The sequence below is a fragment of the Coturnix japonica genome, chromosome 7, assembly GCF_001577835.2.
Source record: "Coturnix japonica isolate 7356 chromosome 7, Coturnix japonica 2.1, whole genome shotgun sequence".
NCBI classification, from domain to species: domain Eukaryota; kingdom Metazoa; phylum Chordata; class Aves; order Galliformes; family Phasianidae; genus Coturnix; species Coturnix japonica.
In genome coordinates, this window is record NC_029522.1 from 14,371,431 (window position 1) to 14,395,292 (window position 23,862).

A 23,862-nucleotide genomic window follows, 5' to 3' on the forward strand; every position below is an offset into this window, starting at 1 on the left:
ACAGTACCCTGGTTACGTGTCATAACCCTAATGTGAAAACAGCTTTCAGGACAGAAGAACAGACCTTAGGGGACTGTGGCCCTATCTATGGTAGTGATGTGTTTTCAAAAGCCTTTACTTTCATTAGCAAACCTGTTCAAATTCTGAATTGTCTTATCAGTTTGAACTAGCCCAGTTCAGCTTCAAGAAAGAGATAGCTGCTGAAGCATGTATTTTCCACTTATGCAAAGCTCTAGCTTCAAACATGATGATGCTTTTCTGTCATCTGCTTCTTCAGCAATGGAATGTTCCACAGAAATAACTTGATGTGTGTGAATTTCCATTAAAGTGTATTACTCCAGTGCACAAACATTTTTTCCTGAATTAGTCGGCAATGGTCCATATATGTGGTATAGAGGCAGTCCTGGTTATAGGAAGGAATCCTACAAAAGTGAGAAATGTAACCACTTCAGTGTGGTAGAGAATGCTATGTAAAAATCATTTGCATTTCTGCCCCACGGTAATGCCCTTGTTTGAGTCTCTGCAAGGCAGCAGAGTAAGTGACGCAAAGCATCAAACTCATTTTTAGTATTTTACAAAATGTGCTGCTTTGTGCCAGTGGCAGAAAGGACAAGAGGAAAAAATTCTTCCATCAGGCTGCATGCGGGAGCTTCGTGATATATTTAGAAACAAGCAAATGACAGAAAAATGCAGAATATAGTTGAGGCCACTTATTAACACTTTGTCTGAGTGCAGAATAAGGAAAAATGCAAGTTTCTGCAGTGAACACATGAATATTTAACAAATCTGAATGAAGATAAATTGAGGAAATCTTTCTATAAAGGCAAACAAATACATCTTTATTCTTTATAACATAGGCAATAGCTTTGCACTTCACACGGCCAGTTATGCTTTATGTAATAGGGTGAATATGTATTGCTAACTGTGGGGAAGCTGTTGAATTGAGAAAATACATTTTTAAATTTCCATAATGGAGGAAGGCAGCATGTCTGAGGTTACTAGCATTTTAGATTATTATTACTGAAGATATTTTTTACATCATTAGTTTTTAATATAGATGCTGCTTGCTTCTGTTTTACAATTCACTGTGGATGGGAGACTGAAGATACAGCCCTGGGTTGCTTGGAATGTAGTTCTGCTAGAACTAAGCAGATATTTCACAAATTTTTACACGTATCTGGTAGAAGCAATTTTTGACATCCTTCTCTTCCAGTCCTTCTCCATATAAGACAAAAGCAACAAAATCAGTTTTTTTTTTTTATAATATTTCCACTTGGGCAAATAAATTGTATTTCTGCACTGACATTTGCCAAGAGAAAGAGAACGTTATCTAACAGTTTATAGCAAGGATCTGAGTGCATTTCTTGACCTCTCTTTTGCATTCCCACACAGATGCAGCATGGGTTTGTTTGTTTTCTTTTTTTCCCAAAAGAGAGGTGTGTGTATTGCAGAGATTCTATCACATAAAGCTGCTGTATGAAGTTTGTCCACTAGGTGGTCCTTAAAGACATTTTTAAGCAGATTGGTTCAGGTTTTCATCCTGTGTATGGAGTCCTTCTTAAAGCAGGTAATTCAATTAACAGCGTAGCAAGGCAGCTTACAGAAGCAAATCCCTGTCTACATAAAGAAATACTCATGTGCAGCTCACGTACTCTGTTCATATTCTGGGGATGCTAAACACTTGGAAATAATGAGTTTGATTGGCATTGGGGTGATGCAGAGGAAAAGAAAAATATACCATCATCAAAAATAGACAAAATGACAATATACAGCACTGACAGTAAAATAACTGTTTTCATTTCTAGCACATCACTTTTATTTTGAGACTACTGGAGATGAAATCTGGGAATCTACTGCCTGCCAAAGTCTTCCTGTAGAACATGGAGCTCCGTCAAAATTGAGCTGGTGTGAAACTGCTTTGAGGTATGTGCAACAAAGGACTTCTCTAGACAGCTACATCGCACAGTGCCTCTTGTTCAGTTGCTTGTTCTAGCTGGAAAGAAGCATCACCGCTATAGATGGCATGTGCAGATGAAGGAAACTCCTTACTATGAATGTTGTGGAATGAAATATGTTCTGATAACATCCACTACAAAAATAAATGAGATGTATCAAGAGCAATTTAAAAAAAAAAAAAAAAAAAATTGCACCATTCTGAACTTCAGGTATGACAAAACTCAAAGAAAAAATACAGCAATTTACACCCACCAAACACACAGTGATCAAGAGGATGAAGTAAAACTATTGATGTCCGTCTCATACATGCCAAATGCTCTTGTAATTAAATCTAATTTTACAGTAGATGCATTTTCCATGAGTTCAGTAAATAAATGTTAGAAGTTGAACTTCTCAAATGCATTTTTTAAAGTTATATTCTTATATTTTATGATAAAAAGGGAAACTGTGAGTCCGTGAAATAGATCTGCAGACATTTTGCTCCTTTTTTATTATATTGCTGTAATTTTTTTAGTGTGGTAATTGTAAATTTCTAAATACGTTGTTCTAAGTTCCATATCCATTTTTGACTTAGTTCTGATTTCAAGTGTGTAAAGTATGATTCCATTAGTGATTATCGATTTATATAAAACATAGCATGGTCTCTTTGTTAATGAAAGGAAAAAATAAGAATGAAGTTATAGAACGTAATGAGGTTTAGAAATGAGGTTGCTTCATTTTATAGCAGTTTTGCTGAAAAAGGTAAGCTACTCCTTCTTTATTACCAATTGCAACTGCTGTCTTTTTTGGGTGATCTGAAACTCGTTAAAGGCAACTGTATTAGCTACCTGTTGTCCTTGCAGTAGTGACTTGGTGTTCCAATCCTTTTGTGAGCAGGGCTTCTTGCTGTAAACCAGTAAATTTGCTTAGGTATTAGAAGAAAGAAGTTACTCCTGTAATAGGGAAATGGAAGCATCATACAGAGAGTAAAAGGCAGGATTGTTTTTCTTACTGCCACTTCTGATACCATCTGAGCTAAGAAGTTGAGTCTAGTTATAATATTTTCCCCAAACGTTTGACAAGCTTAGGGAGAAATCAACACTTGTTTCAGCGATTTTTTGGTAGTACTTACTAGTTAACTGATACACCTTCAGTGTTCAGTGCGAGTGTTTTTGAAGGCATAGCAAGCTACACCATCCTGTGGGTGAGGTTTAGGTTGGAAGAATTATTTAAGTTGGCATTGATTCGAGACTCGGGTTTGCACTGGGCTTATAGGAGGTATCTATTCATGCAACTTGTACTTTACAGTGGTTGACTTCTTGAAGGAAAACTGATAAGCATTGATCAAAAGAACTACAAAGGTAAATCCAACAGAATCACTTTCAATTTTTGATGTTCTGGTACAATGTATTCAAAGTAAAAGCATCATTGTGAAGTGAAAAAAGACACAAGTCACAGGAAATAAATAAAAACACTTCTTCACTTTCTTCCCTGCAACAGAAGTATTGCTCCCTATTTGTTCAAATCTTAATGTAGTAAAAACAAGGTACAGCCTTTAGTACAACAGTCTTTTTGCATTAAGCTTCTGAACAGAGAACTGTTCTCCAACTCCAGCTTCTAATTTCCTCTTCCTGTCCCATATATAAAACAGCTGGGTGCGGTTGTCTGATGAGACCAGCTGCCTTGGTCTCCTGGACTATTTACCCCTTCCTGCCTCTCATTCGAGTTTCGCTGTGTGTAGGGGGCAAGAAGCAAGGTGAAAACTTTTGGTCTGGTTTCTCATGGCTGTTTTAATCCTGACTTTTCTAAGTCTCTTAGAAACCAAGAAAGTAGTATGTTGATTCTATCAGAAAAACTGAAAAGAAGGAGGAGGAACTTAAGGCGTATGTAGGGAGAAGCTTCTGAGCCAAAGCTGTAAAAGGGGGTCTTTGTAACTTCATCTTACTGCAACGGAAAGCTACTTTAGTTACATAAGTTACAGAAAACGTAATCTAGTTATGGCACAGAGATGTCCCACAGAAGACTAGAAAAAAGAATCTGAGCATCTGTCACGAGGATCAGTTAAAGAAATGAGGTGATTGAGCTGAGGCAGTACTAATGAGAGTGTGAGACAGTAAGTGTTTGAACATATGCTGTGAAGTGCTTAAGAATAATACATAGAATGAAAATGGGTGACTGTGAGATATGTCTAGGAAATAATCATTTGAAGTGCGAATGACTGCATCTTCATTGAATGTGAAGAGGAAGACGAGATTGGAAAGGATCTTTCATGGAAGTGGTATCAAAAAAACTATGTAGTGGTGTTAATACTACGGAATGAGCTTAGAGATGAAAGGAAAAGTTAACTGTGGTGTTACTGTATATTGTATTGATACAAAAATTGAAACTTGATATTGTTCTGAGGTGGTTCTCCATTTTGTTTTGTGGGGCTTGTTTGGTTGAGTGAGGTGTTATTGGATTTTTTTTGTGTTTTTTTGTTGTTTTTTTTTTTTGTTTTGTTTGTTTTATTATTGTTGTTTTTAGGATGAAGATTTATCTGTATTTTCCTTAGAAAAGTTTATGGAGGAGAGAGGGGGGAAGGGGAAGGGCAGGGACTTTTGGGAAATCTCAGGAGAAGGAATAGGAGGAGGTCATGGGGTGCCTGGAGGATAACTTGTCTTCTATAGGCACTAAATGGAGGAGACCTGGGGAACAATCATTGAAAGCAAAGTAGTGAACAGATAAGAGGAAGATCAAGTCATGTCCTATCAAGCCTCTTCTGCGAAATTGATGCAGTCTTGTGCAGTGGAAAGAGTAGTAGAGACAGGCAAGGATCTGAGTTGTGGTCACTAAGGTTTACAGTCAATAAACTTCATTTCTGCTGGGAGAAGACCAAGAGAGGAGAACAGGTTTTAGGTGGGGAAAGCCATTCTGTCCACAGACTCTTGCCAAAGACATTCCTGAACACTAGAGCACGGGTGGAGGAAGCAGATGTTTGAGGGACTTGGCAAAGTAGATGAAAATGTTGAGGCACAGAAGAGCTGAGAGGGGGAAGGAGTGAGCAGCACACAGTGAGAATCCTCCTCAGTTTTGAGGGGTCCTGAGAACAAATCCAAAACTGCCTGCCCTTTGCTGACTCTAGGCAGGTCTTGCTTTTGAAAAATGTCCATTAGGAAAAGGAGCAACAACAGGCATCCCAATATAACAAGGCAACATTTGTCTGGGAAAACAATTGGAAGGATAATCTTATAACTGTCATTGCAACCAATTGTATTAATAGCAAAGAGAGCCACATTGGGGTGTTTGGGGAGAGAAGGAATCCAGAGAATGCTGTTTGACTCCTGGGCTTCTCAGCAGCCTCCCATTGCCGGGGGTTGCTAACTGAGCAGAGGGAAAAAGAGAAAGGAATCCTGGCAGCTTCAGGCAAGTGTGATAGGGTAGAAATGAGCAAGGACTTAAAACCAAAAGCAAGAGCATCCAGTAGTCAATAAGTTATTTTTCTCACCTTGTGAAGTGTCCTGCTAGTCAATAGTAGCCTAGTTATGGGAAAAGCTAAATAACCATGGTTGCTGCTGATAAGCTTGCCTCTACAAAATAACAGAAAAATGGCCTTTACTGACATAGTAGAATTGTTCTTTACTTTTTTTCCTGTTTCACAATGTGATGGTATTCCTCAGCAACATGTTTCCCATCAAACATGGATTCCCATTTTATGAACTCTTCCTCGTTTTAGTAAAAGAATCATGATTTGGCAAGATTTTCTAGCACAAAAGTTAGATCTGGCAAGCACATCTGTAAACATTCAGCTCTGCTTGACTCAAGGGAGTTCCATCTGTGAATGTTACATCTAGGAGTCAGATGCTGAGATGGGGCAGGATATTCTCAGCACCTATTTATAGAGGAATGTATGAAGTACTATAAAACCCACCACGTGTGACCAAAACTGCATGACCCAAATACTGAACATGCAAATGCATTCACATGCAAACAGCTTAAAAACTAGTATAATAGAACATAAAGGCACCTTCACAAAACGTATCGAGTCCCTTGTCGTCTCACATTTCATCCAGTATGGACAGGCCACTTTATCCCTTATGTTGCTGGACTGTAATCAAACGTACCATCACACGTGAAAGGATAATGCTCTTCTGAGGAGAGAAGCCTTTTGTGTATTCACTTTGCATTCTTTAAGATGTGCAGACCAAAATAATGAAAGGCATCTCAGACTGTTTTTCATGTGAGGATTCAGTGTGTTTCACAGAATTTCTTATTCCGTGGTCCTATGTTATGCTTCTTATTGTTTAGTCCCAAATATCCTCTAATACATCAATGTTTTTGTTTAAAGATAATTTAAACAAATAATAATCTATAATAATAGTTTAATAATTTAAGAGCCAGTTTCAAGTTAAGGCTGGGGACTCACCAGTGCCTGGCAGAATGAATCTCGTTGTGGTCTGTGATCTGAGGTTCGTGTATTCATGTTGAGATCTGTCATGTAATGCCTCCACAAAGCATTATAGGATAGAACCAGGGCCACGGCCTCACTCATCCTTGGAACTGCAATCACAGAGGAATTGCTGTAGTGCTGCTACCTTCAACTTGGTGAGCTGGAGCATAGGCTTGTTAAGGCATTTTGCATGCTAGGCAAGTTTAGATGACAGCATGGGTTCGGACTTGAAATATAAGTGAGACTGGGGTGCCTCTGGGTCCTCCCTGTGTATATGTGTTTTGCATAGTATGCCATTTTCAATGAGGAACTCCCCCAAAACAGATATACGGCCTGACACTTAGAAGAGTGGCAGACAAGCCTTTGGAGTCAGCTAAAACGTTTGTGGGAGTCTGGAAGCACTTTAGAGGCTGATAGATAAGAAGTTAGAAACATCTGAAGCTTTGAGGAGGAAAACAAGATTTATGGTGACTATGAAGAGCAGGAAATCGAAACTGTTAAGAAACCAGCTTCAGGTCATCATAAAGTTCTGATCCCTAGTTTCACATTAAGGAACAGAATGCTACTAGAAAATCCTGCCTGCGGTAATAAATAAAATTAATAATTAGCTACTATATACTGCTTTTCATCTATAGATCTCTGTGATAAGAAGAACATAGTGAAAGTCTAATTTATTGCAACTAAATAGTTGACTGTTAAACATTTCTTTTTGTGAGACTGTAAATTGTACCTGTTGACATAAGCTCAATCTTTGCTGCTTTCTGGGCTGGATTGCTTCATCATTTGGAATTAACTCCTTGCAGACATTTACAAGAGTTACTGTTTCTTGCATGTTTGTTATGAAAAGGGGAAATCCCAAAAGAGAGAAAGAGAAATGAATTGGCAAAATGCTTTGGTGCTAATTGTAAGCATGGCCACATTTATTGTTATACAAGTCAATTAGGACTGTGTTTTCCTCTTAATTGAGGAAATCTGCTGTTTGTTTCTTTCTTTTTCTGCAGTTAGTTCCTAGAACATGCCATATTTCCATCACATAATTTGTCTGCTACTGTAGGAAACATTTATTATTTGTACACACTGAAAATGCAAGACAGTGTTACTAGGTGTGCCTACTGTATATCTTCTAATATAAGTAATAAATTCTGAAGGGCCTGTTGAAATAAAACACTATTGAGAAGTCTTGTATTACTTACAGGCTTTGGAATTTGCCCTCTGTTCAACTACATAGATTTTTGGCTTTAATTCTGAAAAATGATAAATAATTTGGAGCTCCTTTCTTTTCATTGTCCCAGCAGGGCACCTTTCACGTGAGCTTGGGTTCACTTTCAGATTTGCTTTACGTTGAATGAGGTTCTTTACAGTTGTCCAAAAGTAGTTGCCTGAATTATGAGCTACTGTTGCAGTGCACATTTGTGTTATGTATATTTATATATGGTACATGTTTAAAAAAAAAAAAAAACTTTAAAAACTAAAAGAAAAAAAGAGTAATGCTGTAATTTGTGACTGACAGTGTTTTGTTACACTGAAAGTGCGAAGAACGCATGCAACATTAGAACACTGCCTTGGTTCTGTTCTGTGAGAAATGAAAAGGCTGTCCTTTAGAATAGTTTGTTTGGACACTTAGTGGACAGAATGTCCCTAAATGTAGCCAGAAGCTCCACTTGTTGAAGTAGGCTGTAACTTATGTGCTGAGATAGACCTGATGTGTGATGGCAGAAAAGTAGGCTGGTGACTCTGAGCTGCTGAAGCTTCAACTCAGAAAATTGTGGAGAAAAGGCAGATGGAAGCATGAGTTCAAATGTTTGATTTACATAAGCTATTGGTATTTTTGCCAGATTTCCTTTTAAAGTCTGATGGAAGTCATATGAAGATGTATATCATCTTTTTGAATTAAATATGACATGAATACTGGCTGGTGACAGTGCTCAGGCTTATTGCAGCCTTGATCCAAAGCCAAGCAGATGTTTATGAAGAGTTCAGATACAAATAAACTTTGAAGCTCTGAGTCACATTAGTGAAATAAAGGTGGGCTGATGTGCTTCGTCCAGGGAGGCCTTCTAAATCATTAGACCAGAGAATTTCCCTGGCCCCTCAGTGAGGTCATCCTGGCAACCAAAAGGTCTGGGCTAACAAGGATAACCCTCGACTGCTTTTACTTGGTGAGGAAGAACTAACTAGAAGGAGTAAGAGGGGCAGGGTAGAACGGAGAAGTAGAATGCTTGTTGTTGGAACAAAAGGAGAGGGACTGCAGTGAGCCATACTGCTTTAGTGATCTTTTTATGGGAGGGGAGAGAAGGGATTTCTAAAAATAGTCAGATATGGTTGTCCAGTACTGGCTTTTGTTACCATCACCCACTTGAGTTCTGCTTTCAAGATTTATTATATCACTCTTAAATCTCTTGGAGTCATTACAATCTTGCCTTTCATCTCGTCTGTATATAAATAATTGATCATCATAAGGATTGAAAACTGTGGAAATGAAGACAGCTTAACACAGATATTCTTTATGACATCAATTATAAGGGGAATCATTTGATGAGAACAGAGAATATTTCAAATGGTACAATAATGCTGGCTTCTAAAATTACTTTGTATTTGAAATGAAATGTGTACGCTGATTGGTTCTGTTGCCAGTTTATGGAGAAAGTATATTATGGTTCAATGAAAAGGATGGTTAATTATCTGCACGCAGGGCTAGCTTCACCCCTCCCTGCTTCTCTTCCGCTCTCCTACAACTCTTTTAAAGTAGCTGTGTACAAGTGGAGTAATGCAGTGGTGAATCAGGCCTCTGTTTTGTAAGTAATTTATTGCAAGCATTTGCAGTACTGAGAGGGGAAACATTCAGGCGTGTTCATTGTTGAGATTTAAGCTCCTGGAGCTGCGTTCAGCTGGCAGCAGTCGCATGTCACAGGGTTAGACACTGAGCACAGCAGCTATGACAGTAGCTGAACATGTTTATTGTATTAAAACCGGGTAAAATAGTAAAATACTGTAAACAGTACCATCAAGTGTGCTGAAAGGAAGTTGAAGTTCAAGTGATTTCTTTTTTTTTTTTTTTTGGATGCTTTATGTAGTGTTGACTGTTAAACTTACACATTTGGTTAAATGGAGAAGGCACTTCCTCTCCCATTTGTTAGTTGCCACCTTGATGATCTGTGTCATTTCCCCATTCATACACTTGCAGGTGACGTGTGTCTTAAATCAGTATTCAAACTACTGAGGGAACCACAAGCAAAGTGTAGAAGTATTCATGGCATGCTAGGAAGTGCTCCTGGTTGTCTGGGGTGCTCATCTTCAGCTGCCAGGAGCATGCTGAACATGTGCAGGACTACAGTGCCATCTTATATAACATGTCAGTGGAAGGAGGGGTGTGTCAGAAACTGCTTTAACCTGCATGAACAAGTGGTAATGACTCCTGTAGTGGGGACTGAAAAGAATTAATCTCAATTGTAATGTGTTAAGAACTTGGTTTTATGAGCCATTTCTGGAACTAGATATCATCAAACAGAAAAACTTGGCACAATTGTTTTTAGTGGACAGTCCCAAGAAATGATAGGAATTAAGCAGTGAAAGCAGAGTTAAAGAACATTCCAATTAGCATGAGTGAGAAAGGCAGCGTTAACTCCAGGTGTGTTTTGCATGGCATATTCAGAAGTATTTCTCACTTTAAATACATCATGTATCTGTTCCATTGCCATCTCATGCAAGTCCTTTTTGCCACAGGGTTGGTGTGGTTATACTTTGTAACTGTTTGTGGAGCTGGGATGATAGAAATTGAAAACTAAATTTATGACAAAAATTCATGGTGATAGCTTAAACCTTAGCATTTGTTTTGCTGAGGATCCAATTCAAAAAATACCGCAGCGTGTGCTTTGAAATCAGCTAATTTTCAAACTGAAGTATTTCAGTACCTTTTTTATTTTTTTTTTTTTTTCAGGGATAACAGATTGAACAATTCATTTTTTAATCGTGGTGGGTTCTCTTTGTGTCCTTTGACTTCCAACCAGAATTATCACAGTATCTTCTAATAGGTTTTCTTATTGTTGTTATTTATTTCTTTTGAGTAGTTGCAGAAGCCCATCTTGCTTATGCCATCTGAGTAGTATTAAGGATAGGTGCAAAACCATTGGTTTGCAGTTAGAACTGTGCAGGAATATTCAGACAGCTCTTTGATTCCTCTGAGTGTGTTAGTATGTTTAGGAGTTTGGGCAGAGATGCTTGATTTTGATGTGAAACATTTTAGCGTGATATGCCCTTTTATGGTACTTAGACAAAGTCCTTGTCTTACCTCTCTTTCCCTAGAGGTACCAGATGCAAAACTTCATCAGACGTTTGCTTCCAGACAGGTTTTTGAGCGATCTTAAAAGACTCTGCATCTCCCAATTTCAAGTGATGCTTAAAAGGCAAGAGAAGACTATATAGTTCACGGTGAGTTGGGAATAATGACCCACAGTTGTGTGTGGGTAGGTTTAGCATGAACGACTCCAAGTTTTATTATCCATTTAATGATTTCATTTATTCCGACTTTTTAGAGCTTCTCTTCCTCTACTTTTGTTATATTTTGGTGGTGAACATATCTACATTACAACAGCCTGAAGAATGCATGTGTTGCGTCTTAATCCTGGTAGATGATGGAAGTTTGCACAGCAATCAGAAGTTCAGAGGCAGACTGGACAGCAGCATGGGTTGCATATACTGACTGGGAAGCAGCATCCATTTTGAACATCACTTAATTGCACATTTTTCCAGACCAGGTTTGCACAAACCAGACTGAATACATTTCCAGGTTTTGGTACCACACAATCATGTTGAGGAGTTGAATTGTAATTTTACATAAGAGAGACAAATGCCTGTAATTAATGATAGGATTTCATTTCCAAGGGTTTGTGATTGCTTTGAGGAGTTAATGAGAACCACAGAGTGTAACACAATATCTTGTTGATTTAGACAGTAGTTTGTTTTCTGTATTCTTTCATTTGAGAGACACTCAGGTATGAACAGATGTGCAGATGTTAGTCTGGTGTGCGGTGTGCCCGGAGGGAGAAGCGTAGATCAGGGATGATTTTTAAAACATTTCTTTTTAAGGTGTGGGATGTAATACCTTTAGGGGTTATCTTTCTGAAACTTCTAGATGACATTTCTAAACAGCTACTGAGAAAACAAGTCCTTCCATTTAAATAATATCAAAAGGAAGCTGTGCCTAAGAAGTAACAAAGATCTATTCCCACTGCTGACAGATGTAATTTTTATTTGCTATTTTGGAAAATGCTTGAAGTTGTTTTTCCTTTCCCAGTCATAGCAGTGTCCTTTGGGAAAACAAGTATGATGCTCTTAATTTTTTTTTCCTTGTAGTTACTGACTCCTTCAGTTAAAGGTGAAATGTTATAGGTGAGGAAGCAGTAACATTTTTCATTGATTATGAGTAGAGGTGAACATTCATGTTCTAAGGAAATAATGAGGTTTGTTTATTCAAATTCAAGGACAAGTTATATCTGTCAGCACTAATTACTGAACTTTTCCAGCTATTTCTTAAGTAGTTATATTAATCTAGTTCTAATAATGCAACCTCTTAATGTTTAGCAGTTTCTGACCCCTGGATTTATTTGTGCTTTCTAAGACCTAGCACTATGTTCTCCATTGCAGTGATTAATGTGAGACCAAATCACAGACTGAGACATCACTGTATGTGATTTCATGTTACCAACTATAGTATGCTTTATTTCTTATTTATTATTTAGGATTTTGCTGTGCAGTTGATTAGTAACATAAAAAGTGAAATACCTGTGTATGTGTGGGTACATACATACAAGTGCTTAGCAGGTTCTTTTATTGTTTGAACTGTGTGATGTTTTATATGTCTGTCAGAATGACAGCAGAAATAGGTGGGTGGAATCTGCTACTACTGTATATGGCCTCTATCTCATCTCAGTCATGTGTAAAAGTGTGGGGTAGGAGCAAGGATTCAAAGGTGTGTTCTAGATTAAAACTATTAATAGTTGTGAAGAATTTGGGAAAGTCTGTCCAAGTATAAATTTCAGCATTGCCGTAATGTTCCTTAATAGCTTTTGAAGCTGAACAATTCTATCAACAACTTGTGCACTTAGAAAGATACGAGGATTTAGTGATGGGTTGAATGAAGTTAATTCAACAAAATATTTAAAAATATAACTGAACTTGTAGACCTATTGGGCTAATAGAGCCAGCTGAAGAAAATGCTTCATCTTCCCAGAGTGTCCAAGTATCCATATAAAAGCGCAAGTAATACTCCTATAAAGAGTGAAGCTGAGTACCTCCATGGCAGAGCTTCTGGAATTATTCCACATTTTTCAGTTCTTGTCCCATTAAAATATCAAGGAAAAAACAATCCTTGTCTTCAAAGGGAGCAAGGCCAAACTAACACAGAATCTCCTGAAAGTTCCAAACTGGTAATTTCTTTTTTTTTTTTTCATTCATTTTTGTATTTAACTGAATACCTTGCAAGTTTTGTTCTTGTTTTTTTGTTGTTGTTGTTGTTTTTGGTGTGTTGTTTTTATTACAAAGCTGCACTGAACATCAACGTGTTAGTCTTTAGTACATGGTCCTTAGTAATTACTGAGTATACATCATATAGCCATTGAAAAGCCACTTATTTCTTCTGGTAGGTTTCTGATTCAGCTGTCTTAACATGCTGTTCTGTTTCTCCCTCCTACAAGTCTGTATAAACCCTGCTGCTTGATGTGTTTGTGTACAGCCACATGTGCACATCTGTATGAAGCAACATGATGAGGACAACCTCATGCTTATTAGCATGGCTGTCTTCAGATTGAAAAATACTTTCTGGAGGTTCATTTCTTAGCATTGGCTTCCTGATTTCTTGCTTACTAAATCATGTAGCGTTTATGAAATAAAAGACTCCCAAGCTGTCAGTCAGAACTCTAAAGCCTTTCACAGACTGTAAATTCACATTCCTCTAGTTATAAATAGAAAACACTATTGCAATGGCTGTAAAACTCTCTGATGATCGTATGTTCTGTAGCACCAACAAATCACAAAAAGGGATGGTTGGGATGCTGTTGTCAACATCTTTTTTGCTCAGAATTTGCATTGAACAAATAAGTGAGGTTGTGCTGATGATTTGTAGTAACTGTTATCACCTTTCATCAGACTTTGAGGAGAGAGGAAATACGGGGTATTCCAGATGGGAGTCTGGTACTTTTATACCAAGGAATCTGTTTGCATTTCCCCTGATGGTGAAGGACAGTGAGGGTGCTGTTGCTTTTTGTACTATTTCTTGTACCAATGACCAAATCCAAGTGACTCTGTTAATGTGTAATCATTTATATTCCCTATGGGAGTGAGTACTCGTCTTTTCAATATTCCTTTCTTCTGTTTTGCACTCCTGTTGTTCAGATTTTGTTGAAATTAGTCTGCAGAGGAGTCAACTTTCTCATTTTCACTGCTATTAGCTACCTTTTCCTGTATATTTTTGTTTATTGCTCTTAAAATAGGTCTCACTAGGCTACTGACTTCTGCAACGTTTTGGCTGATCAATACTAGTATAGTTTTCAGAACATGTTTTCCACTTAAGTTTCTGGCCCCTTTATTAAAAACAGAGGTATTTGGTATCAAGAAATAAATCTACAAGAGGTCTACACGGTTTATTTTTTCTCTGCAAGTGTTACTATGGGATCATACACATTGATTTGGATATTCACTCATGAATCATTTGGACTTGTTATACACATCAAAAACAGAAGAGCAACTGTTTTTGAGTTCTAGGAGTAGTGGCTCATCTGCTGGTAATTGTAAGACTGATGCAGCCCATTATGGAATGGGTGCATTGTCATCTGTGAGTTTGCTTTTTTAGCCTTTATTGTCCTCAGGTGGTCCCACTGTTCACAGGAGAGTTTCCTGCTTTTCATGTGTTCAAAGAATGTTTTAGTATTTATTTAGACATTCTTTTAAAGGTTCTCATAAAATTCTTTTTAAAAATTCTTTAGTATGTTTACACTTGATGCGCTTTATTTTGTGGGCTTCTCTGTCTTAATTTCAGCAAGGTGTTCAATTTTTTAAATGCAGTTCTACTGACATTGAAAGCTGCAGTTGCTTTCCTACTGCACCCTCCATTTTGGTCTGTGCCACACAGGTCACCTAGGCTTCTGATACAATGTATTCAATAGCCTTCAGACTTAGTGTAGTCTCAGTGGCTTTTGAATAACCCTCCTAAAGTTTTTTGAGACTGATTTATATGTTTCTTTGGGGAGGGGGGAAAAGGGGAGTCAACCCAGCAGTTTTGCAGCAGTCTGAATTTAACTTCCTCGATAACCTTTTTGCATCGTGGTATCAAATTAGACTGTAGTCTCATCCTTTGCACCTTAGGTACCTTGTGAAAGCTTTTGCCTGTTCACCTGATGCATATTAGCATAGGATCTTCTTGTACTTATATGAAAAAAAGACAAAAATCAGATTTGTCTGCAAAAATCTTTCACTTCTATGTAAGCCTGCATACCTGTGGCAGTTGTTGCAGAGGCATCCTGAGCTCAAGAGGGCACAGTGACAGAAGTGTCTACTGGGGAAGGGAGTACAAAATCCTTTTATCAGTGTCATGACTAAGTGAAGGTTAATTTGACAGTCATTAATTTCATCAATGCATATGTAAGCATGTCAGTTCAGCTAACATTGCCATACCAACAGGTAATAATAGTCGCTTATATTTGCATTTACAGGAGAGGCTAATATGCAGGTTGCCAAGCATTGGTTCTGGGCAGTGTCCTCTAATTAACCCAGACTCCTGGCTGATAAGTTTTCAAGGGATATCCATTCAGGAAAGCAGTTATTTACCTCTGTCTAAGGATGCCAAGGAGTAAAGTCTTCCTGAAGAGTTCATAAACAGGAAGATAAATATAGGTTGCCCACATTTTTAGTATGGTGAGGAACTTTTTTGGTAGGAGTTTGGTTAGTGTGCTTCAGGCAGGTGAAGAAAGCAGAATTCATAAGGAATTAATTGCAATGCTCTGATTTTTTGGGATTGAGGAGGGAGAGAGACAAACTCACCTGGTACAAAAATAAGTCTGTGTTTCCATTGCTAACACTGGATTTTTTTTATTTATGTTGAAAACTTATTTTCTACTGAAAGCAGAAAATGTAAAACTGTTAACAAGATATGAAAGCAATGAAAATGTTTCAGATTTTCATTGGGAAGGAGAGTCTTTGCAGACGAAAAAGCTTTCAGAATCTAATCACTTTCAGAGCTTCTGTAAACCAAATTGAGTTTTGCCTGTCAGTTGGAAGATTCTGAAGGTGCTCCCTGTGGGTCCATGTCTGGCATTTGCTGGCTGATATTTTTTAACTTCAGGTAGCTACAATTCAATAATGTTGCTTGCACAGCTCAGCAGTATTCATCAGATACAGGAATGATACAGAAATAACTGATAAATACTCCTCGCATTTGCTTTGTAACTGCTGTCACATTGCAGCTTAAGTTTGAAGAACTCAAGTGTGGACTTCTGGGAATATGTTAAATCACCACTGGGGCTCTGGAAGAGAAATGTTAGTTTCTTTCCCAGAGAAAGAATTAAAATGTTTGAACTGAGAAGTCTGCCTGAAGAGCCTCTGGCAGATAAGGTGGCGAGAGATGGGAAATAAGGGCAAAAAATCTGCTTTGAGAAAGGAAACATTTTCTCTCTCTAAAGAGAGTTTTATGGGCACAGGGAGTTTTCCAGTCTAAGGGCAAGCACAGGCAGCTTGATGGGTAGCAGGGGCAGAGCAGTGGGCACCAAACTGTAAGGATGGGCTGGACCTTCCATATCATTTCCCCACTCTGCAGGTTTATAGGTCATGGCTGCAGGGTAGTGGCCTGCCCAGATTTTTCTGTAACAGAAGTGGATCTACAGATTGTCTCCTTTCTCTTACCACTGATGCATATATCACTATTGAAACACTGAAGGCCATTTTGTAGATATGCTTCTTGCTATGCCCTCATTTTTGTCTCAGTAACTAGCTGGTATGTCAGAGATGTTATTGGATCAGCAAATGTCATGATTATATTTGGGGAAAAAAAAAAAAAAAAAAAAACAGTAAATTTAAACTGGACAAATTAAACTAAGGGTGGTTGTTATTGCAGGGATACTGTGTGATCACCTTTGGGTAGAAGAAATGGACAGTAATGCCAGAAACTTAAAGAGAAAGCTTAGTAATATCACAGATGGTTGAGTGTTTCGGTTTTGAGCAGCTGTGCAATAACTCACTACGCGTTTCCTGTGCGGGCTGATGTTTCTGTTAAAACCTTTCACTTCTTGCAGATATTTTCATGGATTTACAGTGATTACTCAACTATTTACAAGGATCAAAATGTGACCCCCTATTCATCATAACTAATCAAATTCAGCATGTTGAGTCATAAAATTTTCAGCCACTCTTTTCAGTCCTTTCATCTTTATTCGTATTTTCCAAGTTAGTGATTAATAAATTAATATTTACAGTTACTGCACGCTGGTATCTGAGAACATTTTTAGTAGGTATTCAGTTTAACTGGGCTGTAGCCTGGGGAGACTCTGCTCCAAGCAACAATTGCTATCTTTCTGTGAAACTAGTGTTCAGATGCATTGCAGAACTGACAGCTTCTGGAGTCCTTGAAGGAGAGGGGAGAAAGTCTTTCCAGGGTGCCTCAGCTCTGCCCTGTAACTCTGCATTCAGGTTACTCGGACTTGGTGGCTCTGACTTCCCAGAGAGCTTGTATTCCTTTGTCATTTCTGCAAAGCATTAGATCCTTACTTGACTTTCAGATGATGTTACTTCTTCGCTATTATTTGGTAGGTGACACTCCTGTTGATTCCCTGTGTAGAAATGGTTAAGATCAAATCAGAAATTGAAATACAGCTAGTGGGTTTGTTGCTGCTGGCTGATTGCTGACTCTACTGATGGTGTGAGACCTGCATGGTGCTAAACAAGTCATGCTGTGCTCCTGTGTGTATTTGAAGACAGGCCATTAAAAGCTTAAATGTCAACAGTGGCCCCATGCACCTGTAATAAATATAAGCTTTGTAATTAGCAAGCTGTCTCCAAGGGCTGCATGTGTACTAAGATTAATTTTCATTATGGCCTGCCCAAAGTTCATGTGCAATGTACAACAACCAGTTAAGACTCACAAGAGACGCTTCAGTTTCTGCATGTCAATCACAGAACCAGCCTGTAGATTCCTGATGGCAGCTACCTTGTTTCTGTATGTTTGTGTACAACTCACCATGCTACATAAGTGTGGAGCAGAATGGGTATAGAAGGGGAAAAGAAATGTTGAATTAAAAGCATCTATACATCTTACAAGTTGACACTGAAGTTGCCAGTATGGTTGTCACCAAACAGCCTTCAAATAACTCATGAATTGGAGCACTCCTCTGCTTGCCTATTTCAGGCTTTGCTAGTGCTGATGACAGACAGGTGGCTCGGGATTGATGTGAAGAAGCCTCAGCTGAGGGTAACTGACACTGAAGCACACTTTAGGCAAAAAGGCATTTCAAAAGGTATCATAGAGCACGTCTAGACTGGAATTTGTAGTTGAAAGGAAAAGCTATTATCCTTTGGGTTGAAAAGTGACCCGTGGCTTTAGGCATTAGTGATTTTTGATAAATGACCTGGTTTTCCCTTGCCCCACTGTGGGAAGCAATTGGTTTCCACTGTAGAATCTGAACTGTAGACAATTTGCTTTATCGTGTTTGCAGGAAAGGTAGCATGGCCTATTGGCAGCAGGAAAACAGTTCTTGAAAATGCCTTCATTGCGTGTTTATTTGTATAAATAATCTGAACTGTATCACACTTAAGACTTGAAACTTTTCATATATCTATTAATGCATTGGTTTTTTTCTCCTGTTTTATGGAACGCTTTCATGGCATGTATATATTTGCTTGATTTTTTTTATTTTATTTTTTTTGCTATCATAAATGTGACATTGCTGTTGTGTATGAACTGTTTTGGTCAAGAGCCTCATTAACTGCTCCATCAATTACCCTTCTAAATGCCTGTCAAATTAAGAAACTGCCACTCTAGGCCCCTCAGGGTTTTTCCTTCTTTAAGGCAAAGACTTTTTGTTTTCTCCCAGCACTTTTGATCTCCTTATCATTCTGGAAAGTTTTTTTGGTTTTTTTTTTCTTCTCAGAAAGAAATATCTTTGTGTGTGCAGCAAAAGGAGCCTTGTGAAATCTAAAACTCTTTGCAGTGCTGAAGAGTCAGAGCATTTAGAATTTCTTTAGGACAGGTTATAATTGTTAAGGCAGTGTGCTTAAAGTCTTGGGTAGAGTAACAAAGTTGCAAAGATAATTGCTATTGTAGCTTGTTCTGTTCTACCTTGTTTATAATATGAAATACACTTGCCATACTGTGCAGGATGCGTGTTAGCAAATGTTGGCATTTTAGCCATGACCAGGTGGGTAAAAACTGACATATTCCTCTTTGTATACGGTGCAGAAGTTTGTTTCTAAGAGTCTGAGACAAAATATCTGTGCCACTTCGGAACACGCGGGTACTTAATTCTGTATGTTCAGTAGACCAAACATTATTGAAATGAATGTGGTGGAACACAGTTGGAGTTAAGTGAACTATTGTTCTCACAGAGTAGGCTAGATTAAAAATCATGAAAAAGAAAAGTTTTTTAAAAAAGCTGTTTTTTTTAATGTCTCCAACTACAAGCCCATCTCAAGATGAGCAGCTGGCAAACATATGACTTCTTTCCCTCAACACACACACACACACACATCTTATAAAAATGGATTTCACATCCATCCAGCTGTGCTGTTCTAAGGGGGCCTGCTGGCATGTCATTCCTGGAGGAAACAGTCCATCTGGGAAGGCTGTAGGGTGCTGGGCAGGCACCAGTCCTGTGCCAAACACTGCCTGGTGGAGGGAGCAGAACACCCCTAGGGAAAGCCCACAGCTTGTCCCCAGCTTCCAACTCATCTGTGTGCAGCCAGGAACTTGGTGAGCATTCTCTGCGGCATTTCTGAATGTTCTTTCCATCCCAGATAAGCTGCCAGTAAATGGGAAGGGCTGAGTGCTTCCTTTTCTATCTGTATTGCACTATTTTAATTCTGGGTGGCTGTAGGAGAACCTTGTAGTCTCGAGAGCCTCTGTGTAACTTCACTTGCCTTATATACATTTTATTATGTTTGGTTTTATGTTGTGAGAGTCAGAAGAAAATTACTTCCAGATTGCAATAAAAGAACTTCAGATTTAAGCGTTGTTAGATCATTGACCATCTTAAAATAAAATTTCAAAAGGCATCAATGTTCAGAGGAAACACTTTTTTTTTTCTTTTTAAATAGAAAGAGTAGCATTATTGGCCTAAAGATACTGCTGGGCCTTGGGAAAAGATTTGTGCCACGTTTCTTGTGACACTAACATCACAAAGGATATAAACCAGTCATTGGCACTCTCTCAAGAAACACATCACTGTAATTTGTTATAACAATACCACTGTGGTATTTGTTCATAATATTTATGAAAGCTAGGCTATGAAAACAGTATGCACTGACTGTCAGTGGTCATGTATCATTCTTTAAAAGAGAATATACATGACAAAATGTTTTAAATGAACTCTAAAAATATACTGGCGGGTTAGAACAATTTGGCTGGTCTTGTACTCCATGCCAGGAGGTGCTTCCCAGGATAAGCTTCTGGATGACCTTTTTGAGGACATATATCATATAGTCGTGTATTTATTATGGTTCCAGTCAGTCCTCAATAGCCATGATGAATGTTGTGTAGCATGCACAGTCATTACAGCTCTGTGTATTACTCTGCTTGGTTTCCAGTTGCTGTCTTTTCTCTGGAAAGCAGTGCTGCTTGTGTCCTGTCAGTCTGATAAACCCAGCAGTTACCCACAAAGTGTTCCCAGTGGCACACAGCTTTATCTGGCCTGGCAAGGGGGATACAGATGCCGGGAGCCTGGGAAGAGGCTCCTACTTTGCTTCTGCAGTTGTGCTTGCGCCCTGCTACAAGTGGCTTCTGGAGGCACTATGAGCTGACATTCACTGCACTTCTGCTAGCACCATAAATCTGGGTCTGGGGACACTGAATGAGGAAACACACTTCTTCCATGACTGGATGGTCCTAATGACATGCCATTTTTTCATCTTTTCCCATCAGCATCATGGGAGAATGTAAGTAGCATTAATGTTATGCTACTTGCTGCAACCAGGCTTGGGTTGAGTCTGCTTCCTGGCTGGGAGGAGTCTAGCAGTCTTGGGTGAACTCCAGCATGGGAGCAGGCTTTGTGTTGAAGATGGCATAAATGGAATGAGGCTGAGCAGCTGTGGGAGGCAAAGCATGGATAGCTTTTCCTCTTAAAAAAGAGTGAGCTCTTGGTATGGCTTGGGAATATACTTTACTAGTAAAGGAAATATAAACCTCAGCTTCTGCCTTTTTTCTCTCTCTCCAGAAAGCTCTGTCCATTCTAGTTCAGTTTGTCAGCAGTATCTTGGTTATCTGCTGCACTGGGATATGTACAGATGAAAAGCAAGAGTGAAGGTAATTACCTCTTAGCATTGAGCAGGAAGGCTCCAAACTGGCTTGTGTCTATTACAAATGTGGATAGGTCTAAAATGGCTGAAGTCTGGTTTCCTGCATTTTACCACTCTTTGCATGAACAACTAGATCTGAGAACAATGAATACCATCGCTGCAGGAAGCCCCAGATCTGAACTGTGTGCATGCAAAGCTGCTTATGAATCATCCATTTTTATTTAGCCACTTCCATCTAAGGTAGTTGGTTCAGTTTAATAATGAAATAGCCTCTCCAGAGGTCCTGTGCCAGATCAACTTATTGTTCACTGGGGGGGAAAAAAATCCAAATTCCTGTCTGCTTAAAAAAGACTTTCAGAAGAAATTATTTAGAAATAATAAATAAGAGCTATAGATGTGGTGAGCTAGAGGTTACAAATATAAGGACAGAAAAAGAGAAAGATGGCAAACTGAGATGGAGTAAAAAACAATAGGAAAAGTGATTAAGAGACCATAGTTAACAGAGAATGAAAGATGGGGTGGATATGTTTATATAGTGCTTTATGGGGGAGAGGGGGGAAATCTTGTTCTTTTGTTTCTATTGTTATCCTTCCTCTGTCTTTATTTATAGTTTTAATCATGTATTATATCTGTATTATCCACTCTGTCTTTGACTCTGGAAATGTAATAATCCTTTACCACTTTCTTTTCCAGTTTAATTAAATCTCAATTTTATGCATTTGCTTTAACTGACTTGCCTAAACAGCCTGAATTTCCTTTTTATTATTTGAGTGGATTGCAACAATGCCACACACTAAGAATTGATGTTCAAGTACATGCATTTTAATAACCATATTAAGGATGACTGTAAAATTTCTGATTCATGCTAGGATTGCAACCATGCCAAAGGCTGCGTCAGTGATTGTACCTGATAATTTACACATGTAACTGCAAGTACAAATGTCTTATCTGCTTATACTGGAGTTTCACCTGCAGTGCTAGAATCCAGGCTGAGGTGAAGCCGGCCAGGAGCCAGGGATGTACCCTCTTTGTCTTAATGGTTTATAGGAAATAAATGGTATTGCTTCCAAATGAGGGAAATCAGAAACCTAAACTAAAGAGCAGTAAGAAATGGGTAGCAAATATTTCTAGTTGAAATTGTTGACATCCTTGACAGAAAAAATATTTCAAAATGGAAACCAATAGACATTTGGTAGCCATTTGGTTCCCATTTTAGCTTTAATCAAGCAGACTTAGTAATCAGTATATCGACATTAGTAATTACTTCAGAAAAATTTGTAGAAAATGCAGTGTTTAGATTTAAGTTGAGAAAGCCAAAGAAGGACTTACAAGCAGGATTTAGGTTTAAAAGAAGAGACTAAATATCGTCATCTGGCCTGTATAATAGTTGCTTAGTGCTTGCGTGCATATCAGATGAAAATTCACATATTGGTTTTGTAGACAGAAAATATAGAAAGTAACAAAATATTAGAAACTGAATGTATCTGTCAAGCATAGCATAAACACCCTCCAGATGATCTTATGAGATCATCCATGCACTTGGATAACAATTCAAAAGAACAGCCAACAAGATTCCAGAGGCATCCCATCTGAATTTTAACTATTTTATGCTCTAGACCCGCCCTAATCTATTCCCTTTTCTCAGTCCATTTCCAATACTAATTTCAGTGAGATGAGCATTTTATTCTTTGCAAAGCAACAAGGTGTTTTATATAAAGAGGATTGTAACTCAGCCTGTGAACAGTGTTTTGTTCAGTGAAGGAAAACTGAGTATCAGTGAACACTTGGAAAAATAAATATGAGTTGAAAGGAAGAAAAGAGGGAGGTAGGCTTGTGCAACACACATAGCTCTGACCTACTAGAACATATAGTCAGACAGAAATAACAAGTTTCTTAGGGAGTGTGTTGTAAGTCATGTTATTCTAGAAGTACTCTGACCTCAAGAACTGATGATTTCATTTTCCATCTCCATGTCCAGGGGAAGTTTTCAGTGTGAATGGGGAGAGTCATGCTGCTTATGAGCTTTGCATTTTAAAGTCACTTTTCTTGCAGTGACTTTCACCAGTCATGAATCACTTAGATGGACAAAGAGCACGTTGTGTTTGACTCTTTGCTTTTTAGGAAGTTTTTCTTTTATAATCTCAACAATCATTTATAATATTTTTTCTTTAAACATTAGACTCTTTAAAATAGCAAATTATATTTCTGTGACCTCTTCTGTATTAGGTGCAAAGAATAGGAAGAAATGCTTTCCAGCTAAATGAGGGCACTCTGTCTCAAATGCCTACAGTTTATAATTGATATTTCCAGGGTAATCTCAAGGAATTTAAAACAATCTCGAATTTAAGAGCAATCAACAGAATCAAGACAAAGTGAAACTATTACACTGAATTTATCAAAAGGCAGGGTTTAAACTGATGCTACATATTATTCAATTTGACAGCTGCAAATTTGCATTAAAGATAGCAGAGACCAAAAGACTGCAACTGGAAGAGGAAATGCTAATTTCTTACAACTCTGAAGCTAATCTTTTTAGTTACAGTTATGAAACACTACATTTCCAGACTACCTGTGATCCACAGAAGCTCCAAACACTTCTGAATTTATAAATGTGGTCTTAATTTCCTGCCACACCAGGTGATGTGCAACTGTCTCTGAAGTGCAGCAGACCCTTCTATAGCACCCCTTACATAAAGGAAGAAAAACAGATTTTCTTTCCATGCCATTTTGCTCGGTTATGTTGCTAACGCGTGTGTCCTCATTGCGTTTTAGATGGGTAGGAAATGAAGAAATTTGAAATCTTCTCCTAACCACGCTACTATATTTGGTATATGATTTGGGATAAATCATGTGTCCTTATGCTGCACCATAAAATGGGAACAATGCTATCTAGTTTAGTGGCATTCTGGTGATGGTGGAAGAACCATACAGTGCATTCCTTTTTCTAGGAATCGTTTCTCAGTATTTGGGAAGGCTGAATTTTTTATTTTTTTTTTAAACTGTAAAAATTA

General features: G+C 38.2%; 1 long non-coding RNA gene across 1 annotated transcript in view; it reads left to right on the top strand.

The window, feature by feature from the left end:
- Nucleotides 1–1,805: 1,805 nt before the first annotated feature.
- LOC107316666 overlaps nucleotides 1,806–23,862 on the top strand; it is a 60,789-nt gene continuing 38,732 nt past the window's right edge. The window contains exon 1 of the long non-coding RNA XR_001556503.2: nucleotides 1,806–1,923. This is a non-coding gene — a long non-coding RNA (uncharacterized LOC107316666). The remainder of the gene's footprint in view (nucleotides 1,924–23,862) is intronic.